General features: G+C 36.3%; 1 pseudogene; it reads right to left on the bottom strand.

Moving 5' to 3' along the window:
* Nucleotides 1–3,471: 3,471 nt before the first annotated feature.
* On the bottom strand, nt 3,472–14,793 carry LOC121487140 (annotated as a pseudogene).
* Nucleotides 14,794–15,435: the final 642 nt, after the last annotated feature.

A 15,435-nucleotide genomic window follows, 5' to 3' on the forward strand; every position in this document is an offset into this window, starting at 1 on the left:
GATTTGCATTTTTTCTGAAGCAACCCAAATGTCCATTGACAGAAGAATGGATACAGAAACTGGGGTATACACAAAGAATGGACTATTATTCAGTCATAAAAAATGAGATCTTGGAATTTGCAACAACATGGATGGATCTCAAGAGTATAACGCTAATGACATAAATCAGTCAGAGAAAGACAAATACCCTATGATTTCATTCATATGTGGAAACTAAGGAACAAAACAAATGAACAAAGGAAAAAGGGACAAACCAAGAAACCTACTCTTAACTATAGAGAAGATACTGACGGTTACTAGCGGGGAGGTGGGTGGAGGATGGGTGAAATAGGTGATGGGGATTAAGAATACACTCATGATGAGCACTGAATAATGTATAGATCTGTTGAATCACTATATTGTACACCTCAAAGTAATATAACACTGTAAGTTAACTACACTGGAATTAAAATTTTAAAAAAGAACACATAACAAATGTCAAAATTAATGAATTTTTTAAAAGATTTATTTATTCATTTTAGCGGGGGGCACACATGAGTAAAGAGAGAGGGACAGAATCTTTCTAGCAGACTCTAAACTAAGTACAGAGCCCGAAGTGGGGCTCAATCTCAAGACCCTGAGACCATGACCTAAGCTGAAACTAAGAGTCCAACACTTAACAGACTGAGCCATCCAGGTACCCCTAAAATCAATGAATATTTTGATACAAGAAATAAAAACAATTTCCTTAGAAAAAAGTCTTACTATAATTTACGACATGACCAAGGGTATCATATAATCTATTACTTTTTTTTCCCTCTGAATCCCCCCAGGTGTCTTTCTCTTATTTCAAAGTGCTCTATTCATTCTTTGGGCCTGGTCCACAGCAGGTGTCTTAAGATTTCCTTTGCCACAATCTTGGGTATTATCTTTCCTTCCTCTCTCCGGCATTGTAGCAGTGCCCATTTGCTGTATCCCAAGTCTCCTGTTCTTGGTTTATTCTTCTGTTTTAGTGGAAAATATGTTATGCAGTATGTTCTCCAAAGAGTATTACGTGTTTACTTTCTATTGCTAATGTACCAACTCACTACCACTTTCATGGCTGAAAATACCATGCACTTATCATCTTGCAGTTATGTAGATTAGAGGTCTGAGTCAGGTCACAGGCTAAAATCAAGGTAGGGGCAGGGGCTGCATTCCTTCCTAAGAGTCTAAGGGTGAAACTTTGTTCCAGTTTCTAGAGGCTGCCTGCATTTCTAGGCTTGTGACTCGCACCATCGTCAAAGCCAGCAGTGGTGCGTTGAGTCCTCACACTGCATTGATCTGACCTTCTCCTCTGCCTACTTAAGAACCATTGTGACTATATCAGACTCATCTGGATAATCTCCCTATTTTAAGATGACCTAATTAGTAAACATATTTCACCTACAACTTTATTTTCCTTTTGCCACATAAGGTAACGTATTCCCAGGCTCCATGGAATAGGACACGGACATCTTTATGGAATTTATTATCCTGTCCACCTCATGATGCATGGAAAACACATCTTAAAGTCTTTGCTGTACATGGACCTCTGATCAATAGATTGGATGGAAAAAGAATGCCAAGTTTAAAATGATTCCACTCATAATTTATAAAACATTACTTCATTCTCTCATAGCTTGCAGATTTCTCTTTAATTCAGATGAAATTCTTAATTTCAAAAAGCCTTAAGGAACTTATTATAACTGGTACCACAAAATCATGCAGTCATGTATCTTAGTTTTTATATACTTTATTTACTATTCTGGGCACTTGGGCAGAGTTCTTGGGCAGAGTTCTTTTACTTTAGAGACATATCTTTCAGGTCTACTTTTTTTCCAATTACTTGAAATTATTGTATTCCTCATCATCAATTTTTCCATTTTCTTTATATTTTCTTTTTAAAGATTTTATTTATTCATAAGACACACAGAGAAGCACTTAGAGAGGCAGAGACATAGGCAGAGGGAGAAGCAGGCTTCCCAGGACCCAGGATCATGACCCAAGCTAAAGGCAGACGCTCAACTACTGAGCCACTCAGGCACTTCTCTTTTTTATTTATTTAAATTCAATTAGCTAACATATAGAACGTCATTAGTTTCAGATGTAGTTTTCAATAATTCATCAGTTGCAAAATACCTAGTTCTCATCACATCACATGCCCTCCTTGATGTCCATCACCTCCACCTCCCCTCCAGCAACCCTCAATTTGTTTCCCAGAGTCTCTCATAGCTTCTCTCCCTTTCTGATTTTTTCCATTCAGTTTTCCCTCTCTTCCCTTATGGTCCTCTGCACTATTTCTTATTTTCTTTATCTGGACTTCCTATAATTCAGATATTGAGCTTCCTGCATATCATATAATGAGATGGAGAAGACATCACCCACACAAGTACATAAAAGGAGAAAAAAAAGGAGTTACACTTCCATTAAAGAATATAAAATTTAAAATAAATGTATTCATTAATATAAATATATTAAACATCTATTATATATGTTTAATTTCTCTTTTGTCCTTCTGTTTACTCTTTTATCTTATTTTCTGGAAGATTCCTTCAATTTTATCTTCCAACATTCTCACTGAATTTGTAAAGAAAAAAAAAGCTGTAAAAGGGATCCCTGGGTGGCGCAGCGGTTTGGCGCCTGCCTTTGGCCCAGGGCGCGATCCTGGAGACCCGGGATCGAATCCCACGTCGGGCTCCCGGTGCGTGGAGCCTGCTTCTGTGTCCTGTGTCTCTGCCTCTCTCTCTCTCTCTCTCTCTCTGTGACTATCATAAAAAAAAAAAAATAAAAAAAAAAGCTGTAAAATTCTTAATTTATAAAATCTAAACTCGCTTACTCATACTTTTTTGTCTCTTTTTCTATGTTTTCTTTTTAAAGAATGGTTTCTTTGAAGTTTTCTTCTGCTTCCTAAAATGCCGCTGCATTCTCTTAGTGTTTTTTATTTGAGTGCATTTTTAGCCTTTCTTTAATATTTTCCCTAGTAGTGATATTTGAATATCCATCACATATTTAAAAAGACACAAAATATTTTGGAAATTTTGCATTTAGTAGTCAGACTTACTGATAATTGTGTTAGGGCACAAGTAAATAAATAATATTTGAAGATTATTGATTATAAATGGCTCTGTGGTTGAACTAAACTTATAGTCACGAACACCCAGTGCGATACATAACCAACAAGTAAAGACTAGAGGTCACATCTCTCCTATTCTATTTCATTACTACATTGTAGAACCTTCTTACATTAATCAGAGCACAGGCACACCTTGGAGATATTGCTGGTTTGGCTCCAGACCACCACAATAAAGCAAATATCACAATAAAATAAGTCAAACGAGTGTTTTGGCTTCCCAATGCATAAAATATAAATTGTTTACAATATATTGTAGGTTATTAGGTGTGTGATAGCATCATGTTTTAATAAACAATGTACATAGCTTAATTAAAAAATATTTTCTTGCTAAAAAAATGTTAACCATCGTCTGCGTTGTCAGTGAGTAGTAATCTTTTTGTTGGTGGTGGGGGGGGGGCGGGTCTTACCTCGATGCTGATGGCTGCTGACTGACCAGGGTGGTGGCTGCTGAAGGCTGGGGTGGCTGTGGCAATTTTTTAAATTAAGACAACAATGAAGTTCCACATTGATTGAATCTTCCTTTAATGAACAATTTCTCTGTAGCATGTGATTTTTTAAAAAAGTTTTATTTATTTATTCATGAGACACACACACACACACACACACACACAGAGAGGCAGAGACACAGGCAGAGGGAGAAGCAGGCTCCATGCAGGGAACCCGATGTGGGACTCGATCCTGGGTCTCCAGGATCATGCCCTGGGCTGAAGGCAGGTGCCAAACCCCTGAGCCACCCGGGCTGCTTGCATGTGATGTTTTGATAGCATTTTACCCACAGCAGAACATCTTTCAAAATTGGAGTCAATTCTTTCAAAGTCTGCTGCTGTTTTATCAACTAAGTTTATGTGATGATATTCTCAATCCTTTATTGTCATTTCAACAGTCTTCACAGCATCTTCACCAGGAGCAGTTTCCAGCTCAAGAAACTTTTTTTGCTCATCCATAAGAAGCAACTCCTCTTCCGTGAAAGTTTGATTGTGAGATTGCAGCCATTCAGTCCTATCTTCAGGCTTGACTCCTACTTCTAGTTCTCTCACTGTTTCCACCACATCTGCAATTACTGTCTTCACTGAAGTCCTGAACCCCTCCAGCTCATCCATGAGGATGGGAATTAGCTTCTTCCAAACTCCTGTTCATGTTGATATTTTGAGCTCTTCCCATGAATCATGAGTATTCTTAATGGCATCTAGAATGGTGACTGTTTCAGAAAGTGTTCAGTTTACTTTGCCCAGATCCACCAGAGGAACCACTATCTATGGCAACTATAGCCTTATGAAATATATCTGTTAAATAAGAAGATTTGAAAGTTGAAATTAAGTCTTGGTCCATGGGCTACAGAATGGATGCTGCTGTTGTGCTAGGAGACATGAAAATAACATGAATCTTGTTGTCGATCTCCATCAGAGCTTTTGGGTGACTAGGTAGCATTGTCAAGGAGCAGTAATTCTGAAAGGAATTTTTTTTTTTTCTCAGCAGAAGGTCTCAACTGTGGGCTTAAAATATTTAGTAAACTGTGTTACAAACAGATGTGCTGTCATCCAGGCTTTGCTGTTCCATTTAGAGAACACAGGCAGAGCAGATTTAGCATAATTCTTATGGACCCCAGCATTTTCAGAATCGTAAATGAGCACTGGCTTCAACTGCAAATCACCAGCTGCATTAACCCCTAACAAGAGAATCAGCTGTCCTTTGAAGCTTTGAGCCAAGCATTGACTTCTCCTTTTCTAGCTGTGAAAGTCCTAGATGGCAACTTCTTCCCATATAAGCCTGTTTCATCTACATTCAAATCTGTTGTTTACTAGAAGTACCTTCATTAATTAGCTAGTTTTCTGCAGCTTTTCTTTTTTTTTTTTTTCCTGCAGCTTCTATATCAGTACTTGCTGCTTCACCTTGCACTTTTATGGCATGAAAATGGCTTCTTTCCCTAAGCCTCTCGAACAAACCTCTGCTAACTTCAAACTTTTCTTCTGTAGTTTCCGTACGTCTCTTGGCCTTCTGAGAAAGAGGAGAGCTAGGGTTTTCCTTGAGATTAGGTTTCTGCTTATGCAGGCCACTGAAACTTTCTCCATATCAGCAGTAGGGTTATTTTGCTTTTTTATCATGCATATGATCACTGGATTGGCACTTTTAATTTCCTCCAAGAACTTTTCCTTTGCATTCATGACTTGGTGAACTGTCTGGCTCAAAAGGCCTAGCTTTCATCCTATCTTGGCCTTTGACTTACCTTTCTTACTAAATCATTTTTATCTTTTGATAGAGAGAGAAGTACCTACCTTAAGAGAGACGTGTGACTCTCCCTCTCACTTGAACACTTAGAGACCATTATAGGGTTATTAACTGGCCTAATTTCAATATTGTTTTTTCTCCAGGAGTACAGAGGCCCCAGGAAATGTGAAATACAGGTGAATGGCTGGTCAGTGCACATTTATCTGTTACGTATGGCGTCTTATTGGGGTGTGGTCGATGGTACCCCCAAATAATTACAATAGTAACATCAAAGATTGCTGATCATAGATCAGTAAAACAAAGTAGTAGTACTAAAAATGTTAGAAATATTGTGATAATTACCAAAATGTAATTCAAAGAGACATGAAGAAGCATACACGGAGATACAAAGTGAGCAAATGCTATTGGAAAAATGATGAGGGTAGACTTAATGTAGCATCGACAAAACTGTGTAAAAAAACAAAACAAAACAAAAAACCCTACAAAGTACAACAAAGTGCAATGCAATAAAATGAGTTATGCCTGTACCTATAACAAATACTTTTTAAAATAAGAAATGAAAGAATAGCTCAAGAGCTAAAAATGATGTGGAGTCCTTAGATCTCCCTTCCTTCTGCTTTCTTGATTTAGCAGATAATCTGTTTTGGGGCATTTAGAAAGAGAAATTGTCTAAAAGATAAAAATATCAATAAACAGAATGAACTTTTTGCCTTCTGTGTGAAATATTTACAATAAAATATCTTGCTTTTTATTTTCCTTATAAAACAGGAAAAAATCTGTTTGTTTCATCTCAAAACTTATAAAGGCGTTCTTTTTATAATTGTAAAACTATTTGACTATTTATTCAAATGTTCTCATTCAAGTATTACTGATTATGGTCATGAATACTTAAATAATTATAAGTAAAACTGTGAAAAATAGCTATAGCTAACTGTATTTCATTGAGGACGAGCCAGAAAAGTAAATCCCTCCTCTGCTTTCTCTTGGTCTGTTTACAAGTATTCCTCAAACCCAACCCAACCTTGCACAATGAATTTTGAGAAGCCTGACACATGTAGAAGTCACTGTCTTTCTTGCACTAAGCACTGTTTAATGGACAAGTCATTTATATTATGATGCTTTAAATATGATCATATAAATGTGGAAACTAGGGAAGAAAAGATTGTTGTGTGAAAATGGGCTGTGAAGCTTTTATGAAAAGATTTTCCTTAAAGGTACATAGTATCCATTTTGGAAAGAAAGGAAGAAAGATCATTCTGGCTTAAAAAACCACAATCCCAGTGGCTTATTAAAAATTACTGTTGAGGAGAAGTGGATCTTAAAATATGATAGGTTATGCAGCTTCAGCCCTTGTGAATCTTCATTTCCAGTCTGAACAACAACAGGAACCATTATAGAGATTTTTCTTTGATGAAAGAAACCTTATGGTCAGTCATTTTTTTAATGTTGAAGTCATTTTTTAAAAATTAAACTAGGGGTAGTATTTCAAATGGCTTTTTGTGTGTGTGTTTGTGCTTGTGTTTGTGTTTTGTTTTAAGTGAAAGTTTGAGACAGGACACCACACTAGAGGACATTTTATTAGTTAGGCTTTTGTGATGACAAAACTCTAAACTCCTGAATGGCACTGAGTATGAAGAGGAAATGATGAATCTAAGATATTTCCAAGGAAAACATCAATACCCACTACATGATTAAGTACAGTAGAGAGGGAATGGCAAAGTTAAAGATAATTTTAAAGGTCAAGTCCAGGGAACTGTAAATATGTTCTGTGCTAAGAAATATTTTTGGTACAAGCCCTGAGTGTTTCCTTCTTAAAATTTAAAGATTTTACTCCGTCTCTATTTAGTGTTATCTCTATTTTCTTCATTTTTATAACCAAGCTCTGGCTCCTTGCAGAAAAGCATCATATTTCCAAAACAACTTTTTAATTAATTACCTCACACTTTGTATGTCCTTACAAATGAAATGCCTATGCAATTTCTATTTTTTTTTCCTGGAATTTAAAATTCAACATGTTGCAGTTATCTAAATATTATAGCATAGTCTCATCAAGCAGGATAATTCCCCAATTGAGAAATGTTTGTCTTATTATATAAGTTTTATATTTGATAATTTTTAAAAATCCATCTTTTTTCCCTCTAATTTTCAACATGGCTAAAATGAGTAAATAATGTACAGATTATTCTTTTATTGACCAAACTCTACTGAGGATCCCTTGAGCTCCTTTTTTTTTTTTTTTTAAAGATTTTATTTATTTATTCATGAAAGACACAGAGAGAGAGGCATAGGGAGAAGCAGGCTCCCTGTGGGGAGCTGGATGCAGAACTTGATCCCAGGACCCCGGGATCACAACCTGAGCCAAAGGACATTCAACCACTGAGCCACCCAGGTGCCCTTCCTTGAGCTCTTTTACAACCTAATGGTTTGACTTCTGGACTTTGGTGTTCATCTCTATATTGTTCAGTTTTAGCAAGAGCTACACTAAGTGAGTTTAACAAGAGTCCCCATCCTCTGTATTTGATCACGTTTGATATCCAAATAGGTTCCTCGTCCTTCTACATCCTTCAAGTGGGGTCTGATCATCCGGGCCTTTCAGCAAGCATCTTGTTAGGTAGATGTAGCTGGAATCTCTCCATTAGCCCTGATGTTTCAGGGCTAATTTTCCATCCACTGACCCTCCACCTTGCTCCTTGGCCATCGGTTTCCACTTGCCCACTTGCAATACTCCCCCACCTTAAATAAAGCCCTCCTTGCTCTCTCCAGCAGTATCAGGACCAATATTTTTTCCTCAACAAGTCTTTTGGCCAAGTTTCATTAGCCCACACATAATTAATACTGGTGGAATAAGCAACTAAATGTCATGGAAGACTATAAATTAGTATATGATCACCCCCACAATCATCCCCCCAGCAATGATGAACATGATCAGAACACCTACTAATGCATGGCACTGCACTAGGTCTAGGGATACAGAGAGACGTAAGACCTTTCCACAGCAAGTAAAAGAGTATCATTGATTGGAAGGAAAAGTATATGTCCCAAATGGCAAATGCTGCCATAGGTCAATATTTCATTTCATGACTTATATTAAGTCCCAACCTTTTATTTAAAACCAAACTCTAACTAAAATTGTCTCCATATGTCTACCGGCAAAACCTTACATATCTTAATTCTTCAAAATTGTCAGCACGGAGTAATGTGTAAACAAGTAAAATAAATGAGGAAATGCCACAGCATTGCCAGCAGACTACTTTCATGCATTTGAATTTCTCTTATTGTTACACAATTTACCAGGTAAAGAGAATGTATACTGTCTCAAAAATTCACCATGAAAAGTAGATAAGGTTTTTGTATTAGAATTTACTATAGAACAATAGGACATTTGTCTAATTCACACTCCATCTGACACATTTAAACTCAGCTCTAAAAATTTTTTGTGGATCCTGCTGACTCTTCACCTCTCCCTCTCATGTTTCTTTTTATCTTTTGAGACGCACATTTTTTCAAAAGCTACTCCTAAAGGAACAAAGCAGTGCTATTGCTGTATACAATATTCTTTCCATCAGACAATCTCAATTATGTTGGTAGCCTGGCAATTTACATTCACTCCCTTCAGGTAGCAGTCAGACGCCACAAAGGCATCTTCCCCAGCAGGTTGATTGCTTTTTCATTCCCATAGAGCCTTGTGCTGAGAGAACTTTCAGACCCAGGCCTTCCATCCGATCACAACGGCCTGGACTCAGCAACGGCCTGCTGTGATTCTTATATGTGTTGCAAGACAATGTGATGACTGCCATTGCCAACTTTCCACAGGACTATTTAGAGCAGAAATGTTTAAGGTATTTGGCCTTTCAAGTCTCCATAAGAATTGTCCAATGAAAAACAACTATTAAAAAATAGCTTCTAAACAAACACTTTTCTTCATACTGATGAAAAGCATAACAGTCTATCTTATGAAATCTGTTTCACCAAGGAAAGGCAACCTGTCAAGCTTTGTATTAGTAGCTTGTAGGTAGATATTCTCAGGAATGCTTGTTTTCTCACAAGGTTCATTTTTAAGCAGAAAAACAAAGAGCTTACTTCAGCTTTGGAGAATTTTGAATTTTTGTTAAGATTTTATTTATTTACTTATTTGACAGAGAATGAGAGAAAGAGAGCACACAAGCAGGGGGAGCAGGAGAGGGAGAAGCAGGTTCCCTGCTGACCAAGGAACCTGATGCAAGGCTCGAGCTCATGTATAAACTAAAACTAGACTTCTATAGGAAAATGGAAAATCTCAGCAATCTCGGGTTTGGCAAAAGATTCTTACAAGACACAAAAAGCACAAAGTTTCTAGAAAGTAAACTGAACTTCATCGCAATTAAAAATGGTTATGGAAGTGCAAGTCAAAAGCACAATGAGATATCACTTCACATCTATCAGAATGGCAAAAATCAAAAAGGCAAATGAGAACAAGTAGTTGGAAGATGTGGAGACAAAAGAACCCTAGTGCACTGTTGGTGGGAATGCAAACTAATGCAGCCAGTGTGGAAAACAGTATGGAGTTTACTTAAAATATTAAAAATACAATTACCGTATGATCCAGTAATTCCACTACTGGATATTTACTTAAGAAAATGAAAACTCTAATTCAAAAAGATATATGTACCTCTAAGTTTATTGAAGATTACTTACTGTAGACAAATTATGGACAATCCAAGTGTCCCTGGAGAGGTAAATGGATTTATATATATATATATATTTATTTATATATATATATATGGAATATTTGTATATTTTATATATGTTAGTATAGAATATTACTTAGCCATAGAAAAGAATGAAATCTTGTCATTTGCAACAATATGAACCTAGAGGGTATAGTACTAAATGAAATATGTTGGTCAGAGAAAGATGAATATGATTTCACTCATAATGAGTGGAATTTAAGAAGCAAAACAAACCAAGGAAGAAAGAAAGAAAGAAAGAAAGAAAGAAAGAAAGAAAGAAAGAAAGAAAGAGACTCTTAAACACAGAGCACACACGTATGGTTTTTGAGGGAATATGAAAAGGGTGAAATAAATAAAGGGGATCAAGAGTACACTTATCTTGAGCACTGAGTAACATATTGTTGAATTATTATAGTGTCCACCTGAAGTTGATGTAATACTGTATGTTAATCATACTTCAACTTAAAAAATTGATCAAAATAACCAACTGATTGGATAAAGGCAAAATACATTTTATTAATATGCCATTTATTGATAAGGTTATATATTTATATATTAGATATTAGAGGCAAAACTTCCTTTTTCTTTTTTAAAACTCAAATTAAAATTTTAATTTTATGAATGTGGTGAATGGAGAAATAAAGTGTTGTCCATCTCCTTTTCATTTTCCATTTAAAAACTTTTGTAGGAAATACATGGTACTCAGTTTGGTACAATAAACACAGCCCTGAATATGGAAGATAGTTTGTTTCAGATCATTAATCGAATAACTTTCATGTATCTATACAATAGCATACTGCCCAGCCATAGAAACTATTGATATATACAATAACACAGATAAATCTCAAAGACATTATGCTAAGTGAGGAAGCCAGTCTCAGCAGATTACATACAGTATGATGCCTCAAAAAAGGCATAAATATGATTACATACATTAGGATTCCATTTATATGGCATTCCGAGTAAAGGCAAACTATTGGGTCAGAAAACAGATCAGTGATTACCAGAATTTCAGGAGTGGGAGGGTCTGACTACTACAAAGCGCCAGCAAGCTGGAGATCTTGGGGGTGTCAGAATTGTTCTGTATTTTGTTCATATTGGCAGAATGCTTTATTTTAGAGTTCTTGTATTTTCAATCAATGACTTTGAAAAAATGCTGACAGTTTTATTACTCAATTTATGAATTAAGAGAATTGTTTTTCAAGTCAATAAACTGCCTCAGAAACGTGTACTTGTTAACAAAGAACTTGCTTTCATATTGGTACCATGACAATTTTAGTGAACGATTATAAAGGGTCCCCCTTTGGATTCCTCTGCAACTTTTCATAGTGATTGTTACATCTACTGTAATATTTTATCAACATGTTCAGACTCTGCCTTTTGTGGATAATACAGATGTTTTGCTCTATCAACCTGTCAATGTATTTGGCTTTTGGGGCTATTACTCAGAGATTCATCCCATGTTATCCTGAGGTATAGTGCTTATAAAAAGTTATCTGCAGAGAAAAAAATTTCCCCTCAAGCCTCAGCACCTATCTCTTGCAATAAAGCAGCTATCTAAAGGATAGAGCAAAAGAAAGGATGATAGTTGATAAATAAAAATGTAAAATGTAGAACTTCTTAAAAATACAAACACACATACACATAATACAAGTGAGTGTGTATAGAGTATATCTGTCTATAAAGATACAAATAAATGCAGGACCTGGCATAGAACACAGAGCTAGCTTCTTCCCCACAAACTTTAAGAAATTTAAGACCTCCTTGTTTTGTATTTGAGTAGATATTATGATTTTTAATAATTAATAAAATACAATGAGGCATTTGCTAGTGTAAAAGATATCACAACTTCTTTAACAAGGAGAGAAATAAATCTATTAAACAAAATTGTCTGAAGTGTGCTATTTAGTTTCTCTGTACTCTACTGAAAGCAATGATTCTTGACTGTATTGATTTGTAGGGATCACTCAAATGTATATGACATCAAACCTACTCCCTTGGAGAAAAATATGCATTTTACCAATCAAGTACTTTTACATAAAAAGGAAAGAGGAGGTATTATGCTGAGTGAAATAAGTCATTTGGAGAAGGACAAACATTATATGGTCTCATTCATTTGGGGAATATAAAAAATAGTGAAAGGGAATAAAGGGGAAAGAAGAAAAAAAATGAGTGGGAAATATCAGAAAGGGAGACAGAACGTGAAAGAGTCCTAGTCTGGGAAACGAACTAGGGGTGGTGGAAGGGGGGGTGGCGGTGACTGGGTGACAGGCACTGAGGTGGGCACTTGACGGGATGAGCACTGGGTGTTATTCTATATGTTGGCAAATTGAACACCAATAAAAAATAAATTTATAAAAAAAAAGGAAAGTGAATTTCAACCAACTCACTATCAATCTCTTGGTAGTGGCTGTCTGGAGCATTGTGGTAACAAGAAATTAAAGTCAAGATTGGGTTTAACATGAAAGAGCAAGATTTTTTAAAGATATTTATTTATTTATTTATTTATTTATTTATTTATTTATTTATTTAAAGAGAGAATGAGAGAGAGAGACTGCAGGGGGAGAGGCAGAGAGAGAGGGAGAAGCAGACTCCCCACTAAGCAGGGAGCCTAATGTGAGGCTCTATCTCAGGATCCTGAGATCATGACCTAAGCCAAAATCAAGAATTGGATGCTTAACCCACTGAGCCACCCAGGCACTCCAAGCAAGATTTCTTTAAAATTTTTATTTTAATCCAGATAGTTAACATACAGCGTTATATTAGTTTCGGGTGTACAAGAGACTGATCCAACATTTCCATATGTCACCCAGTGCTCATCACATAAGTGCACTCCTTCATCCTCATCACCTATTTCACCCATCCCCTCACCCACCTCCCCTCTGGTAACCATGTTTGTTCTCTATAGTTAAGAGTCTGTTTCTTGATTTCTCTCTCTCTCTCTCTTTAGTTCCTTTTGCTCATTTGTTTTGTTTCTTAAACTCCACACAGGAGTGAAATCATGTGGTATTTGTCTTTCTCTGACTGACTTATTTCATTTAGCATCATACTCCAAAGAGCAAGATTCTTGATTAGCAACGTCTGTACTGGCCCAGCAGGTGAAGGGAAGGTTCACATACTGTGCATTTGCCGATCCTGGACCAGATTTTAAAAAATGAAGAGATTTGGATACAATTTTCTGATTCTTCCTTTTTGGGAATTGAAAATCCTTAGTTAAGGGAATTATCTTCAGTATAAATTTCTTTCCTTTTAGGTTCTCTTTTTCCTTGTAAAAAAGACATTTAGCCCCTGACATTATTTCCCTATGTAGGTTTGCAGTGGAATAAAATGTTCTTACAAAGAATATCTTATTACTTTTTGCAATTTTTCGTCTTAGCTAACTTATTTGCTTTTTCTACAATAATTTTTTCCCCTCAAATTTTTGTTTTCCTAGTGTCTGACCTCCTTTTCTATGCTCTGTGAATTCTCTCTGCTGTGTAAATGAGTCTGGTCTGGGTGGTAGGTGGAGCCTGCTTCCCATTTTAGAAGACTAAATGGCTAGATGCTCATTATCCCAAATTCTTGGGGCATGGCTGTGTGCAGTTCATCTAGGTTCAACAAATCAAACTATAGACATTCAAACAGGAGTTAGTGATCAATAGAGGCAGATGATATGAGGTTTGTGATGATGATAACGATAGAAGCAGTTGTATATTTCCAAGAGTGGCTATGGCAGTAGTTCTAGTGACAGCGTCCAGTGCTGGGCTTGGGTACAGTGGCATCTGTAATGCATGCTCCAGCACCTCGTGGTCGGTGGTGGCGGCAACAGTGCTCTGTGATGTGATCCTGGCAGGAGTTTCTGCTGCTGCTTAGTTTCCTTTGTTTCTACACATTCTTCAAGCCTATTTCCCCAGCCTATTACCAGAAATTCTACAAAAAATCCAATATACTTTCAATGAATACTTTTTCTGCTTAAATGAATTAGAATTGGCTTCTCATATTTACAGCTAAGATCACTTTATAACAGATTTATGAAAAGTATTGGTGGTGAAACGAGGTGAGTTTTGCCTCCTTTGACTTTGCTCTGTAGATGCTTTGCTACTTGGTAAACATCAAGAACTGTCTCTGTTGAAATTTACTCCTCACTATTAGCTCTCTCTATATGTTATACACCGTGGCTTCTGCTATCCTGAAGCAATAGGGCTGATAAGTTTTGTACCTTTTGGCAAGAGGAGTCACTATAAAAGTCTGAACTTAAAGGAGAAAATTCAGCTTTGGAAACATGGATACCATAACCATTTTGGCATAGTTTCCCATGATGACAAAAATATATTCTAAATCCAACCAAGTCTCCCATTTCTATTCTGACATTATTGCCATCATTTCTCCCCGGGTGATTTAACAGCCATATAACTGTCCTCAATTCCTCTCCTACTCCTGACTCCCACATATACAGGCTACCTTCCAAGCATTTCTTCAGTGGCATCTCAGAATAACTTAGGGGAAAAAATCCAGAATCTTCACATGGTTTAATAAGCTTTACATTATTTTACCCATGACTACCTCTCTGACTTCATTTCCTACTACTTCCCATCTTGCCACATGGGATTTTTTGCTGTTCCTTTCCTCACCAAACTCTAGCTCAGGGTATTTGCATTTGCTGTTCTCTCTGACTTGAGGATTCCTTTTTCAGATACTCACATAACTCATCCACTCACTTAATTTAGATTCCTCTTCCAACACCATCGCCACAGAAAGGACTTGTCTCACCAATCTTTCTGAATGACTACATTTACCATTCCTTTATCTCTATGCTACTTTATAATAATCCTTATTATAGTCTGATATTAGACAATTTTATTGATTTATTGATTTCTTTAACTTTCTCCTCATGGGAATGTGAAATTCATGAGGGAGACAGAGACTCTAACAGAGACTGACTCTCTCTCTCTCTCTCTCTCAACTATTCATTCATAGCCTATATTATCAGTGCCTAGTCAAGTGCCATTAAATGAAGGAATAAACCACACAGTTCAGAGTTGGGTGTCAAGTGAGTGAAGAAAAGCATTTTATAGAATCTCAGACTCTTTCCTACTATTTCAACAAATTGTTTTATTGGGACTAGACTCAAACATAAAGTCTTGGAGAGAAGCATAAACCTAACACATGACAAACTCTAAAATGTTTGTGCATTAGTGAGTGACTGCATAATTAGTGACAAAAACACTTGATAAACACTTTTTAAACATTTTTAAATGATCAAATGATTAAATAACTGAATGATCAAACATTGATTGGACAGTGAACTTGGAATCCTCATAAACATGTCTTTGTGGTTTCATATCTAAATTATATTTTTTCCAGAATTTTACGTTTTATATTTGTACC

This window comes from Vulpes lagopus, chromosome 3 (assembly GCF_018345385.1).
Source record: "Vulpes lagopus strain Blue_001 chromosome 3, ASM1834538v1, whole genome shotgun sequence".
In the NCBI taxonomy this organism is placed as follows: Eukaryota; Metazoa; Chordata; class Mammalia; order Carnivora; family Canidae; genus Vulpes; species Vulpes lagopus.